The sequence below is a fragment of the Acipenser ruthenus genome, chromosome 1 (genome assembly GCF_902713425.1).
Source record: "Acipenser ruthenus chromosome 1, fAciRut3.2 maternal haplotype, whole genome shotgun sequence".
NCBI classification, from domain to species: domain Eukaryota; kingdom Metazoa; phylum Chordata; class Actinopteri; order Acipenseriformes; family Acipenseridae; genus Acipenser; species Acipenser ruthenus.
The window spans coordinates 32,373,123-32,385,345 of record NC_081189.1 but is presented as its reverse complement, the minus strand read 5'-3'; the positions used below and the strand labels follow the sequence as shown (position 1 = coordinate 32,385,345).

Sequence of the window (12,223 nt, the reverse complement as noted above, 5' to 3'; positions counted from 1 at the left end):
AAAAATCTGCTGAGCAAGTATGAGGACACACTGTATAAATAATAATTTTGCAACCCTTCAAAGGTTCTGTGATTCTACACAGATAGCTGTACCGTGAATGTAAGAACACTTGGCACTGTACTAGGCCGAGTGAATCTCTAGCTCACAGGCAAAACCCTTCAAGTTAAAGTACAGCACAGCTTTAAAAAAAAATGAATATATAAACAAAACACATTGTCAACAAAAAGAAAACAGTGCTAACCTTTTATCAGAGGCCTGTCGGTTTCTATCTTCTCTCCCTTCGTCTGATGTCAGGCAATATTGTTGTATTCTTCACAGCATGAAAGAGAAGTGCTTAACTTTGTGCTTGAGGTACTGCATTGTCACTGATTCATGTGAGGAAAATTCCTAGAGACGGTTATAAGAACTCACACCCACCCCTCCCTCTAAACCAAAAGTATTTGGCACAAATCCTCACAAGTCCACCTGTGCTTTTGAACAGTTAATAACACTCAGGCAAGTTAGGTTTTAAACCTGCAGCTCACACACCGACTTGGCAGTGCTGGACTGTGGGAAGACTCTCAGACCAAGATATTAGATGTTTATTTGCAAGCTTTTTGGGTGTGTACATAAGCCAACTTGTTTGGCTTGTGTTAAATACAAGCATAAAATGACTTTGTAAATATTTGAGGAAGAAAAAAGTAATTTGCTAATTTAGTGATTGCTTGATAATATGTGTATTAGTGCTATAACTGAAACTTGTATATGGCTAAAATCAAGTCACTAGGTCCTAATTCTGACCTCACAAAAAAACATTGATTAGAATTGTTGAGAAACAGGTGGGGCTTTGGAGTCATTGTGAATATTAAGGGTGTGGCGATGAACTTAATTTATTACAAAAAAAAAAAAACATTTAGATACCTTCTGCTATTATGAGTGGAACATTTTTCATAAAAAATGTAAATGCACAATCTTTTGAGCATTCCAAAAAAAAAAAAATGGCAAAACAAACAAAAAACATCAATACATGAAGTATTTGGAGGCAAAACTTGTGTGTAAAGCTTTGGGTCCACAAATAAAAAGAAAACTATGAGCTACATAGTGATGGGAAAATTGGTTGCTGTGTCTGGCTCTACAACACATTCATAGGACAAGAGAAATAGAAATTCTAAGACATGCACAGATATTAACCATATATTTCTGATTATTACTATTATTAATTTCTTAGCAGACGCCCTTATACAGGGCGACTTACAATTGTTACAAGATATCACATTATTTTTACATACAATTACCCATTTATACAGTTGGGTTTTTACTGGAGCAATCTAGGTAAAGTACCTTGCTCAAGGGTACAGCAGCTGATATCATTAATATTTTTTGTTGATGTCAGTGTTGCAATTAAATACATCATAAGGTACTGAATATTGTTTGTATCAGAAATGTAGTCATATTAAAATGTAATTTTGGTAGTGGTTAGGGCTCTGGACCCTTGACCGGAGGGTCGTGGGTTCAATCCCAGGTGGGGGACACAGCTGCTGTGCCCTTATGCAAGGTACTTTACCTAGATTGCTCCAGTAAAAACCCAACTGTGTAAATGGGTAATTGTATGTAAAAATAATGTGTAAAAAATAATGTAATTGTATGTAAAAATAATGTGATATCTTGTAACAATTGTAAGTCGCCCTGGATAAGGGAGTCTGCTAATAAATAAATAAATAAATAATAATAATAATAATAATAATAATAATAATAATAATAATAATAATAATAATAATAATAATAATATTAAAACAGCTTTCCCTAAGGAAGCAACTCGGAAAACTCAGCTTTTTTTTGTGGTTGTTAAAATATCTTAAGCACTACTAAACATGTCCATTGCTGATTTTTCCTGTTTTGTACTTCTAATGATTTTTAAAGCTTGGATGTAAAACTTAAGTACAATGTTAGAGACAAAAGTCACTGATTTCCATTTGCATGCAGATTTCACCCACACTTAACAGAAACCCAAACTAGACCCTTTTGTGCCTGGAAAAGAAGAATAACTGGCTATTTTTCCTTATCAAGCGGTGGATTTAAATCCACCCCCACGTAGCAGACAGACTGTATTTTGATAGTTTTTAAGTGGCCAGCTGGTAAATAACTGAACTGATGGGTTGTGATTTTCAAGTGCTTTTTGGCACATTGCTTGTTTTTCTTAATGGCAATATTTACTCCTTCAGAAAGGGTTGAATGCCAGAAACAAGACCTTGCTAATATTGTGAGAGTTTCCTATTAATTGGCAGCATCTTTACAATAAGTATTCAGTTATTGCCCTATTATTTCAAAAAGTATGTGTGTATTATTATAATGTACTTTTAAGTGCACATATTTTAACACAGGCACTGTACTGTACAGACCCTCTGATATGGAACTGTCTTCATTTGTAGGAGTCGAGGAAACATTGACATTTTCTTGGAATAAAAGAAATAGTCCAGATGGACTCTAATCATGCCAGAAAATGTTTGCCATGCATTCGACTTCATCTAGGACACTTGGGTTAACATCGCGGCTCTCAAGGTTTCAATTCCAACCACTTAATGAGCTGTTTTTTTTGTGTAATGACTCGGTAGGGAGAATGGCCCCTTCAAAGTCACCAGCATTATTTCTTACCACACCTGTGGCTCACTGAAGTACTGACAAAATCCAAAGAGTACAACAGCAAGCTACTGTAACCAAAGCCTATACAGTATACTGTTAACGTAAGGAATTATGTCAAGATGGCTTTAGGACAAAACATGCACAAACTTTGTCATTCTAATCTTTTTAACAGCAATATACGGAAAACTACAGTAGTATATGGTGGTTATATTTGATGTTTATAAGGTTTTTAATTAACATGCAAGTCTATTATCATTGCAACATTAGTGATCTGATGTTAATTCCAACCATTAGTTGTGTTAAATGTTGGTTTTTGTTTTCTCTCAAAGCCTGATCCTGTTGTACAGATGACAGATGTTCTTGCATATTAAATACTGAAAGTTGATATAGCTATATTGACACAATTTATCTTGCTAATATATACAGGGTAATCTTCAAGGCTGTTAGCCACTTTATAATGCAGCTCTGGGGGAAAAAAAATCACAGCAGAGCAATGGGACTTACTGTATCAGGTGGAGGCACCAACACAATGGATAATGTATTCTAGGAGCATAGTATTTTAACAGGTTTATCCAGGACGATGGTCCAGTTACTGTACAAGTTTTCAAAAATAACTTTCAATCCATGACAAACACTGTCTTCATATGCTTTACTGAAAACTATAAGGTGCCCTCATAGCAGGCATATTAACCTAAAAGCATCACCTTGGCACAGAGACAATTTGCGATGAGGCGAGGCGAGGCAGCCCATTTGCTGAAGGGGGAGGTGTGACTGTGTAGGTTGTCCTGATAAATAGCCCAGAAAAGAATTATGAGAGGTGTGCAAGCAATAACATCAGTGAATAAATAATTCAAGGGTTTGGCGTGTAAAGCCCAGCTACAGGCCCTGTCCTGAACCCCCTCATATAGAGTGCTACCTGACAAGCAGGGACCAAGTGGAGCACCAGGGACCAAGTGGAGCTTTTAGAAAGAGCATTTTACAAGAATTAACATTTAGGTCTTGCTCCACTAACACCTTTGAGGCTATGCAGGTTAGGGCAATCTTAGCAAGAAATGGGAAAATCAGCTTCGAGCTTTACCCTGACTTTTTTCCCTGCAAATGTTTAAACTTGAAGGAAATTGAATTGATTGAAGCTGATAATGTAAATTAAAGTTATGTACTCGTATTTATTTTTCTCACTCACTTCTCACTAAAATGCAATTTATTTATGACTTGGACCTACATAACCTCTTCCTGTGGGTTCCTATTGGTAACATGAGTGGAATCGATTACTCCCCCTACAAATGAAAACCATAACTGAGCTCAAAAGTTAAGCGGGTCAGGCCTTCAGCCTTCAGCATATAGATGGAAGTTTTAAGCTGGTTTTCTAAACCTGTGGTCATTTTCAAAGCAACTATGTATCTTTTCCCCATTTATAGAAAGCATAGCACAAAACCATTAACAAGTCAATACAGCATGTATGTAATTAAAGCCCTTTGCTACTTAGCTTGCACAGTAAACATGGGTCTGTTTTGTAGCACTGATAAGCAAACCTATGACTTAAATATATTCTGTTCCAGCTATGCCATAGTAGATTCATTGATATAGCCAGTACTTGAATGCAGAAAGAACACAACTCTGTATATTGATGCAGTGGAGACCAACACGTACAAACAAGTAAGGGGCTGAGCACCCTCCCACACATTTATAAGCTACATTGAGCAAGATGATGAGTGAAAATTGACTTTATGCATGTTTCTCATACCCAAGAGGGAGTGCCTAGTTTTAGGTTCAATGGTAGATCTTTCTAATGAAGTACTGTGTGATTTTACTGGCCCTTTAGACAAGCTCTCATGTTGGGCAAATACTGAAATAAAACTTGCCAGGGTTCACACTTATATCCAATTCAAGTGACACATCACTTTATTTCCACTGTAGTTTTCTTACTAGTTCTTTCTTCACCGAGTCCAACTGTGTATCACAATCCAACTGTGTATCACAAGCAAACCATGGTTTTGGGTCACCTCAGGACAGACCACACCCCACTGAATGAAAGTGACTCATATAAGAACACTGGGTTTGTGCAGGCAAAATCCAGACTGGCCCTCAGATAGTTCCAAAGCCACAGTGAACTCCCTGCTGAGTGAAATGTGTTCTGTCTTTTTGTAGAAGCAGGTACAAACTCTGAACAAACTCTACTGTTATCAGACTTAGGACCTTAGTGGTGGTAGGCTCTTATCTCGGTTTTAGCATACTTGGGAGAGAACTGAGGGAAACACCCACCAACTCTGCCACTGTGTATTTACAATCAGACGTTTTTGTTAGAGTTACTAAGCATATGAATTGTTACGTGTCTTTCTAAAGCTGATTCCTTTCTAAAATATTTCCTTACTTTCAGTTGCTTAGGAAATTATTTTGTTTCCTAAACTGGGTAAGCAGTTTCACCCAATATTTTCCAAATCTGCTCTATTATAAATCCCAGGACAAACCAGTTGGCTTATCAATCCATCTGCTCAAATAAATAAAATGTGTATTTCCACAAACACACTTTCACTACCTTAAATATCTTTTTCTATTTAAAGTTTGAATGGGATATAGAACTACTGCTTTGTAACAGAAGCAACAGATCTTATGGTCACAAAGACGGAGACATTTTATTCAGTTTTGACATTTCAGTAGTTTAACAAAAAATTTTAATTGACACAATACATATTGATGCACTATATCTCAGTCCCAGATGGTACAGTAACTGATTCATGCAATTTCTCAAGTGATTTTGAATGTCCCTATACCCTCCCAGTATCATGTGACTTGCACTAAATACAGAAACTTATTCTGATATTCTGTCATGAGACCCCACCTTGGTTGCTGATGTCATTAAGCATATACAGTAACTATACCCTTAGTGTACTTGCTTTTGCTTCCACCTAACAGGCTCATCCAGGGATAGGGTGGCCCCCAGCATGGCCACCTGTCCTTCCTGCTGGTATGAATGTTGCCCCATTTGTTTGTCTTGTGTTTTGTCGACTGTCTTTAAAAGAGTTGGAACTCTGGCTCCATAGGATTAGGACATGACCAAATAAGCCTGTTTAACAAAAGCAAAATACATTGAATGTCAGCTATTCTTTCAAATTACTGGTGGGTGTTGTATTTCTGAATGGTAATGTCAGAAATCATGTGGTATTGCTGACTAATAGTTTAGGTCGTGTTAGGAAGAACATGAGTTTTTCAACTTCGAACATTCTTTCAAAGTACACATTTTCGATTAGCTGGAAAACAAATATAGAATGCTTTTCATATTACATAAAAAAGTATACACAAGTCTAGAATGTATATGATTTATTTCAGACGCCATCTTTCCTTTGTATATCTTTTTCATACACAATTCTGCTATAATGAACAAATACAAACATGGTAATTTTTATTAAACATGCACAACGGTTAGGGGGCTCTATCCCACTCTGACACCAAATGTGGCAGGATAGCACTGTGGCCCAAGATGTTACTGGCAGGATTTAGACTCAGAGACAGAAAGCTGCAGCCTGAGCAGTGTTGCACAAATGAAATAAACACAAACACAAAGAAAAAGGCACAAGGGCCAAAACAAAAGGTTTACACAACACAATATCGGCTAGGCATTCACCTTCACTATAAAGGTCACCAACAAAACAGTTACAGGTACAATTAAAGTTACAGTTACTCCTTCTCCACAAACAAAGGATTTCTCCCCTTTTATAAGGTGGCCATTCCCCAATTCGCACACAATTACCTAATTGGGGAATGGCCACACCTGTGATTGTTGGCAGGGACAGATGTAACCCCATCCCTGCCAACCCTGCATTACTCCACACACTATTTTCATTTGCAGGGCTTTCACCCTGCCACAGTCTGTAACAGGGGTGTTCTTTTACGATTGTGAGTATCCGCTCGTAGACGAGAGAGACACGGAGGTTGACGTTGAAAAGCTGCTCAGGAACTTTCTCCCTGCACAAACTGAAATACAATGTTTAAAATCCCCGAAAATCAGGGTTTCCCAATCCTGGTCCTGGGGGACACCTGAGTCTGCTGCTTTTCATTCCAACTGAGTTCTCAATTACTTAATTGAATCCTTAATTGAAATATTCATTAGCTTAATTAGACCTTTTTTACTTGTTTTCAGCTTTTAAACAGTTGGAGATTTCAAGTTAACTATACAATTTTAAAAGTAACTTGAAATCAGCAACTTTTTAGTTCAACTGAGAACAATTAAAAATGTCTAATTCAGCTCATTATTAGTTCAATTATGGGTTTAATTAAGTAATCGAGGACTCAGTTGGATTGAAAACCAGCAGAGTGTGGAGTCCCCATGGACCAGGATTGGGAAACCCTGCCCTAAACGAATCCCTTTTCCAAGCACACGGATCCCGGTTAACACACACAGTGATCACGAGTGGTTGCTTTGTTTGCTCACCCTGGTTCAAACACGCAGTCATGAGGATTCCCAGCTAATTCACCTCTTGCTTGCTAACAAAGAACAGCACAAATGGAGAACCAAGAACAAGGACTGGCTTTTCAGACCCTTTTTAAAGGCATGTGGCCAGGGTTAATTGATAATCAATTAGTCAATCAACACCTGGCCACGTGTTGCACATGACGTTCAATTAGGCAGGGAGAGAATTCTAACCTCCCAGCCTTGCCATATTTAACACAAACTTGATTTGTAAAATTAAACACATTTTATTTATTTATAATCAAATCCTTTCAGGTTATTGTATTTTTTAAAACACTCACGGAGGTAGGCCCAAGCCAAGAGAGGGTTAAAACAATTCCCCAGACGTTTATTATAGGTTGTGAGGGGGGTTCGAGAAGTGCCAGTGGTTCTCAGTGAGGCAGTGCCAAGGTAACGCCCCTTTCGCTGTCAGGCCGGTTTGGACAAGCTCTCTCCACCTCTCATGTCTCTGCCAGCCCTTATGGCCCATTGCATGAGAAGACAGAATTAGGAATGTGATCTAACCACACACTCCAAGTTATTACCTCACCTCCCTGCCCCCTCCCCTGTAACAATCTCTCTGCCTGTGCCAGAATGTTTTTCTTAGCCTCTCCTACACATTTTCACACAGCTCAGCCTTAACATCCTACCCACCCAGGTTAGGGGAGGGGGTGCAGCTCCAACATGTTAGTTAGTTAACCCTCCACTGCTGGCTTTACTTGCTTATTTATGTTTTATTTATTTTAAATGAATTCCATCTTTATTTTCAGACTACACTGCCAGTTATAGCTTAAAGAAAAACTTGGTATGGGTGATCAATATCAGAGTTATCTTAACTAATGCATCGCTCCTGTTCTTTAGATTCACTTTGTATCATTTTGTGTTTCAGTGATCACATCCTGGTGATATTTTTAAATTCTGAAATACATCAGGTGTAACTTCAGTGTAGCCGGTCCCCTAAATAATGTACTGCTTACATCTAATAATGTACTTCTTAGATCTACTAGAGACTGAGAGTTGAAGGGGGAGAGGTTAACATTTACCCTTGGCTGTACCAGACAAAATAAGAATACATTAGTCAAGATAGCTCTGATATTCCCACCCATATCAAGTTGTCCTTGAAGCTTCCTTAATTCTGTCCAATAGTGGGCACGCTAACTGGGGGTTTACTTTCTATTTAAAAGTATTTCTTAATATATATTTTCAATTATCACCTATTCTGTTACATGTGGCCCTCTGCTTCTTTGCTATGGTTCCTGCATCCTCCATTGTACTGAAGTTCTAAAGTGGTTGTGGCCAAGTAGAGGTTCCCTACCAATGAAATTGGTCCAGGCTTCTTGACAACGTCCTGTTTCTGCAACTCTCAGCTTGCAGAGCTTGTGAAGGTAAATGAGACAGACATAATATTTTGTATCTGAATTTGTTGTTCACTAAGAGCGTAAATGTTAGCCAGACAAGTCCAGATAATACTAAGTGTCTTTCTGAGGATACTTATGTACTGTAGAAGAGTTGCAAGATTTATCTTTATATGGCAGTCAGCATAGGTGCCAATTAGTGGTACAGAGTGTAGCAATTGGACACCTGTTCCCAGGGGCACTAGAGTCGGAGGGGGGTGGGGCTGGGGAGGCGACGCCCCCTCACTTTTTGATACAAGGAACATGTGCACAGCCAGGAAAACAGCATACAATATTTAGTTGTGGTTATACCCTGTATATGTTTTTACTTTGTGAGATGTTTGTTTGAAATAAAAGTGAATTTTTTAAATTATATTTTAATTTAAACTGTTGCCGCCTTTAAAGACTGCTGTGAAGTCAGAGCTCTCCAACCTCACTGACTGATTTTGTTGCTGCCCATACCCGTGGAAAGTTTACAATTCAATGCTGACTATATAGATTGTGAGGCTGTATGTCTGACCAATATGCACAAATGTTTCATTTTTTTTCTCTCTCTCTTTTGATTCTGGGGATTTTCCTAGACACAGGAAGTGGGCAAATTGTTCTTTTTGACATCAAATTATTTTAAAGGTTACAGTTGTCTTTATCTACAGTATGTCAAGACCGAATCCTACTAAGGCTGTGGTTTTGCAAAGAAACAGCAGTTAAATGTTTTTTTTCCTCCCCCCCAAATTTTCCCTAGTTAAAAAACATAAAAAAAATTCTTCATCAGGCAAGTTGCTTTGAAAGCACTTTTCCCATAACTACAGGGTTTTGTAGGAATAGACATATCTTTTATTGCAGTAACTGTCAGAGAAATTTAAAATAAGCTACAATACATACAGGATGAAAGCTTATCAACGATTTATATTTAATACAGGCCATAACAATAACGGTAGAAGGAGGTGAATTTCATTTAATTCCTTTAGTTCAACACCACATAAAGCACCAACCAATGGACAACAAAGCAGTATTTCCTCAAGCAGATCACAAAAGTGGATATTGCACAAACAAATTAAGTTGCAGGCCTTATAGATGTACTCCAAATGTTTTCATATATTTCGTACATTAACTTAAATTTATTTATTTATTTATTTATTTATTTAAATTTAGTCATCGCCAATGATTTTTACCCCGGTTTTCTCCCCAATTTGGAATTCCCAATTATTATTTTTATCCCGGTTCACCGCTACAACCCCCCGGTGACTCTGGGAACGGAGGCTGAAACACGCGTCCTCCGAAACGTGTTCCTGCCAATACATCATTTTTCGCACTGCGGATCCACAGCGAAGCCACCAGACCGATAGTGCCGGAGGACAACACAGATCTGAATGGCTCCACTGCAGAACTGCAGGTACCCTATCAGCCACAGGGGTCGCTGGTGCACGGTGAACTGTGGACTGCCCTGCTGACCTAATCCCTCCCTACCCGGGCGGTGCTCAGCCAATTGTGTGCCACCCCCTAGGAACTCCCGGTCACAGTCAGCAATGACATAGCCTGGATTCGAACCTGCGATCTCCAGGCTATAAGGTGCATCCTGCACTCCATGTGGAGCGCCTTTTTCTTGAATGCACCACTCGGGAGCCCCCTATCTTATATTTATTAAAAACATTAGGATGTATATCTTATTACCATCCACCACTACATTTGCATCGGTGACAAGTGGATCCCCCATGCATAAACATCAGCAATTTTAATATCTTAGCATGTGTCTTATTATATATATATATATATATATATATATATATATATATATATATATATATATATATATATATATATATATATAAACACCTATTGCAGGTTCTGTTTACATCGTCAAGGCTTACAAACTACTGTTCTTTCTTTCCAACCATGGAGCTGTTTCAGAAAAGATGAAAAGTTTTAAAAGTGACCTCTAGGGGTACTCAAACGTCACAACAGTGAGTTAGTGAACAGAAAATATCTAAACAAAAACAATTTCAGGAGTGCCAGACAGAAATTACAGATATATGCCTGTAGCAGGGCGAGTGCCCTGCACGTGTGTATTTAGTGTTGGTATCATTTGTATGGGGAAATGGGTTTATTTTGTGTCATTTTGGGAGCTGATTTGTTTAATTGAATTATTGTTTACAGACGGATGCTCGATTGAGACTTGCTGCCTGCTAGGCTTGGTTGAGGGGAAGGGCAGCAGGTGATTGGCTGGGCTGGACCTCAATCAGCAGGTGGGCGGGTCTTGATCGAGTGTCCGTCAGGTTAAAAACATCCGCGGGAGATGGTTCAGGGCTGCTGCAAGGCCTGCCGTTTTCACGGCACCTTTGATTTATAGTTTGGGGTATTGTGTTGTATTTTGCACTTTTTGTACAGCTTGATGTACTAGTCCTCTGTGCGTTACCATCGCTGGTAACGTCACATGACAATCTTTATTTTACTTTCGTTTTGTGTTTCTTTGTTTGTAAATAAAACCTGCGCGCCTGTGCCGGCGTTTTCAACACCACCACCTCTGTCTCTCTGTATGCTTGAACAGCGGCTACCCACACGCGTGACACGAGGAAGACCCTGTCACATATGGTGTCGGAAGGGGATTCCGCTGCATCCTGCCGAAGCAAGGCTAGATGGCTACGGAGAGACAGGAGGAGCAAACCCCTGAAATTTTTTGGGGGGGACAAGGGCAGACCGCAGGTAACCCTGAGGGGCTGCTGAAGGAGATGGATGGAGCCGCTGTCCTTAATGGAGCCGAGAGATCCCGAACGCCAGAGAGGCCAAGGAGGGTCCGTCCCCGAGAGCTGCAGAAGGAGGAGTTCTGGTCCTGGAAGCTGGCGAGGGAGGAGCCGGAGAGACTGCCTGCCCGGGAAGCCAGCGGGAGGAACTGCCTGCCGAGCGTCAGCGAAGGAGGACCTGTCGTTCGTGGGAGATCGTCTCAGAAGGAGGCGGGGCAATCCTTCGAAGTGGAGCCCCGTGAAGGGACACTGGGTTTAGGGGGTAAGCGGGGTTGAATGGGCGCCCCCGCATAGAAGCCCAGGGGTGAGAATAAGTGTTGGTGAATAGTTATAAATGTTAGTTGATTATTGTTAAATGATTTATTGGATAAATGATGGTTAGTTATTGATAATGTGAGATGAGTATTGTAGTGATGTTAGTAATGGTAATTATAGGAATGATAAATGAAGGTTAAATGATGATAGTTAAATAGTGATAATAATGATGATCAATTATAATAATAATAGTAAACTAGTGATGTGTATGGTGAAGGTAATAGTAATAAGGATTATGGTTAAATTGATAGTAATACTTGTGGTGATGGGAATATTGATAAATGATTTAATGATGATAAATAATAGTGAATGATAGTGTAGCTATAATTGTGGGGATTTAACATTGGAGCCAGTTAGCTGTCTGGTGGTTGGTTGAGGCTGACGGGGCTCTAATGTTCCCTCCCACCCGCCCATATGTGTTAGAATAGTATATTAAAAAAAAAAAAAAAAAAAAAAAAAAAAAATTGGGGGGATGGGGAGTAGATATAAAAAGTAATTTTTTTTTGTTTTTGTTTAGGCTGCGTGGGTTTTGTAATATGTCGGTTAGTGTAAATTTGTAATGTGATGGTCGTAATATTAAATAATGGTGTTGTCGGATGAACCCTTAGGGTTCATCCTAAGGAGGGAGGTATGTAGCAGGGCGAGTGCCCTGCACGTGTGTATTTAGTGTTGGTATCATTTGTATGGGGAAATGGGTTTATTTTGTGTCA

General features: G+C 39.2%; 1 protein-coding gene across 7 annotated transcripts in view; it reads right to left on the bottom strand.

Moving 5' to 3' along the window:
• LOC131696547 (zinc finger and BTB domain-containing protein 7C-like) overlaps positions 1-12,223 on the bottom strand; it is a 93,216-nt gene that overhangs the window by 38,802 nt on the left and 42,191 nt on the right. For 5 of the 7 annotated variants that reach the window (XM_059023787.1, XM_059023805.1, XM_059023798.1 and 2 more), the window contains exon 1: positions 242-359. The exons of the other annotated variants lie outside the window; for them this stretch is intronic. The gene's annotated coding sequence lies outside the window, so the exon portion shown is untranslated. Of the gene's footprint in view, positions 1-241; positions 360-12,223 lie in introns of those variants that run through there. 7 annotated transcript variants of the gene reach the window in all.